This window comes from Octodon degus, unplaced genomic scaffold, assembly GCF_000260255.1.
Source record: "Octodon degus isolate 3935 unplaced genomic scaffold, OctDeg1.0 scaffold00146, whole genome shotgun sequence".
NCBI lineage: Eukaryota > Metazoa > Chordata > Mammalia > Rodentia > Octodontidae > Octodon > Octodon degus.
In genome coordinates, this window is record NW_004524722.1 from 5,162,841 (window position 1) to 5,167,010 (window position 4,170).

Consider the following 4,170-nt stretch of genomic DNA (forward strand, 5'->3'; position numbering starts at 1 on the left):
AAAGACTATAGGCACAGAGAATTGGGACAAGAAACTATTCCTCCTTCTTAGCCAAAGTTAAAGATTTTGTTCCTTTGGTACTACGTAACTATGAAAGAAAATCAGGCAAAATTATCTTTATGTAGATATACAATTTTTACATATAAGGGGCTGGCCTGGTAGCTCAGTGAACTAAAGCACCTGCTTAGGCAAGGTGCAGCGGCTGGGGTTTGATACCAAGCATGTCGTACCAGCCCCATCCATGGGGCTTGCTGAGAGGGCGGCTGAGACTGGGCATCAAGGTGAGTGCTTGTAATCCTAGCATTTGGGAGGCTGAAAACAGGAGGATCACTACGAGTCTGATCTATGTAGTGAGACCCAGTAACCCTGTAGAACCTGTCCTAAATACAGAAAGAAAAAAAAATCTTCACATGTAAATAAATATATATAATTATCTTTCTATAAGTTTCAATTATTATTCAAGAGCAGATCTCAGACAATTCATATGTTCTTGTGTGGATGGCACTTCTTAAGTCTTGCAAGCAGATCCTCTCAGCTCTAAATACCTACCGTATCCTACTACATTTTCCACAATGTACCTAGTGATGAGTGTTTTATAAAATATATTTATATAGATGTAGGAGTGACACAACGACGGACAGAGCCCCTGGAAGAATGAGATTTTTAATGAGGGTTTGAATACTGAGGACAAGATTGACTTATGGCAATTTTTACAAGAGTTCATGTTCAGTATCAGAGTCACTCAGTTTGAAAGAAAAGGCAAGCCATGGTGTACACTAAACTAGAGTACACAATTCATACCACAAACAAGTCCCATGCTGTTACTCAACACACTATGTTTCACTGCAGTAACACAAAAAGATTCTCTTAAAAATATAAAATCCTGACCAACCACAACCCCATGCCATTTAAAAACATACACAAATATTCATAACACAGGTTCAGATGTATACTTATAAGCTGCTATTCAGATTCCTTGATTCTTGTCCAGAATGTCTAGGAATACATACTCTTCTTTCAGCTCATCTTTCCTTCTGTCGTTAGTGATGAGTGTCACTATCATCTCTGCAGCGTGAAGAACCGCCACTGTCGCTCAACAACCAAGAAAAGCTCAAGCACACACTCAGTGCATATCATCCGTGGTTGGTTTCTAACACTTATGTCCGTATCCCCAATCCTTTCCAAAGACTATATTCCATAAATGATTTAATGTCTCCAGTCATTCTCCAATCTAATCAGATTGATTGCTCTAATCTGATGTGAGAATAAGTATATTATAATAATATACTTATTCTCACATCAGTTTTTGTATACCATTGATCACACTCTCAACAGCAGTTATCTAGATTAATATTGATCACCTCATCTGATTAAGCATGTTTATATATAATATTCTCTATATTAAAATATTCTTATGTGTTGAATATCATAAGAATTAACTGTTAAATTCATTTTAGTATATATATTTTTTCTTTTTTAGTATGTTATTTCTCTTTGAAATTTACCACATATGATCTCTTATTACTACTTTTCTGTTACCAAAGTATGCTGTAGGATTGGGATTACATACTTCACATATCTCAGTGAGGGTGTATATTAACATACAAAAAACATAAGAAAGTCTACTTAAATGAAAAAATTCATAGTTTAGATATTCTTACTATAGCATATGAATTAGAGAAGATATAAAACTTCCAATAATGAATAATTCATCCATTTTCTTTTAAAAATTTTATTTATTTGGTCCAAGATCGTACTATGCAGCTCAGCCTTGTAGTGATCCTCCTCTCTCAGCTTCCCCAGCATGGAGATTACAGGTGCGTGTGTGCCATCATGCCCAGCTTAATTGGCTGGCTCAGCACCTGGGGCCAACACAGCATGCAATACCAGGGATCAAACCTGGGTCTTTGAGCTTGCCAGACAGGCATTTAGACCACTGATCTATCTTCCCAGCCCCAATTCATCCATTTTAAACAATGTTATATAAAACATTTTCAGAGGTTATACTTTCTTCTGAACTCACGCCACATTGAAGATTAGATGCCACTGAAATGTAAAATAAAGGAAAAAGGGCATATCTTCATACAGACAATATTCAAGCTGGATAGTCCCAACTTTCCCAACATATACTTACCCTTGCACTTATTTCCCATTTATCTGTGTGTTGGATTACCCACCCAAAACAGAAAAGATGTTCTTCAGACTATTCCAAGAGATCTAAAAGACATTTAACTACTTTTAGATATTTGACCTCTTTTAATTATTTGACCCTTCCTCTAATGGTGTGCCTCCCCTAAATTTCCTTTTAAGTATTCCAGTCATCCTGCAAAGAAACTCTCTGCTCTCTTGTTATAATACTAACTTACCCTCAGTTAACTTTGGACTACTACAGTGTTCCTTTTGGCTCTTACTTTTTTCTTTCCTTCTCTTAACTTTCCCTTCTCTTTCTTCTGTAAGGAATTGGAGCTTCCTGGACTTTACATTCTAAAACTAAGGAAAATTTCAGTTGTGCAAATCCTTAGGACAGTGCTCTGTCTCCACCGGTTTAATGGGCCCTCCGTTGCCTCCTCACCCTGTTATTAGAAGTCCCAGGTCCAGTTAATAAACACAACCAGCATCACCGCTTCCTCTTGCATCACCATCCTTGCGTAGGTGAGAAAGAATGGAGTCTTGAAATGTTATAACCTCTGCTAGAGGCATCTGCCCAGCACCAAAGTTATCTACTCCAATAAATACTAAATTGTAGAAAAGGAAGGTTAGCAAGATATTCCCATGAGAAAGGTTTCAGTGTGCCTCACAGGAGATGCCACAAAAACAAATTACTTGAAATCAAGCTGATGTCAACCTTGGTTTCCTCAATACTCTACCGTCCTTCATTGATCTCACTTTTAAGCATGAAATCACTTGTGTGTCAACTGCCCAACACGAACATACAATGAGCTCTTTTACATTGGCTTATTGCTGATTAGTGACTATCTACTTCTCAATGCTGGGCTGGATTTTTGAGATAAATAAATTTGAAATGTGATTTGTCTACTTTCAGGAAAGCCAAGGATTAGGAAACATCTCTTTGTTACTACTGTTATAAATGTCCAATGTTGTTAGACATGTGGTATAGTATTGCAATGTCAGATTTGTTTTTAATTTTAAAGAGAATAAAAAAGAAATTATGTAGACTGGAATTTCACTAATCAAAATAACAGGAATTCAACAATGGTTGTTGCATTTATTGTGTATTGTTTTCCAATTAGTTGTTCAGATTACAGTCTGAGTTACTATGGCCTCATCAAAAGGTGCGGCTTTCTGTTCTTTTTACCTGTGAGGTTATTGGTTGCAATTTTCCCTTTACATTTCAAAGTTGTAATATAACTTTCCTTTGGTTGTAAGCTTTTGCTCTCTTTTCACATTTAGCAATACATTTCCCACTGGATTTCCAGTGCTTAAGGCAGTCCTGGTACGCAGAAGGAAGTTCGTATGTGTACGAGCAAGGGAGGAGTGCTGGCTACTTCTGCTTTGAGCCAAAATGTAGTAATAGGGGTGAAATATATCTTCCCAACTGAAACAGGTAGGAAAAATGCACAAAGTACCTGTTTTTAGAGTAATGAATATCTGGCAACAATAAGCCACAATCTCTAAGAGGAAGTTAATAAATAAGGTAGATATGAAAATTACCACATCTCAGGACTTTGAGAGTGTTCCAAGGCAGTGGTAAGGTGGAGAGAAATCTGGACAGAGCCTATGCACTTTTGGAATTAAAAAACCATTGTGAGAATAATGGACAACTTAAGATTGGAGAAGACAGAACTGAACAAACCAAGATATGCAGAAAGGCACCTTAAATACTTATTACTGTATTGGCTATTTGCAAGGTATGAGGAAATGTTGTATGTTGTGAGTCAGTGCCAAAAGAAATGATGGGGCTAGCCAAATAGCTCACCCAATTAAAGCATCTGCAAGCAGGCACAGGGGCAGGGGTTCAATCCCTGGGCCTGCCAAGAAATGATGAGAAGAATATAGCTTCACAGGTCTCACTGGGATGAGTCTCTCTAAGTGAGCCCAGAGCCACAGTAACATCTCACATTTATTGAGAGCTAAAGGCAGCAAAGGAATGTGCATAACTACTTTGATGAACACAAACTACTCTAGTGACTCCAGGCATTTACCTAACTC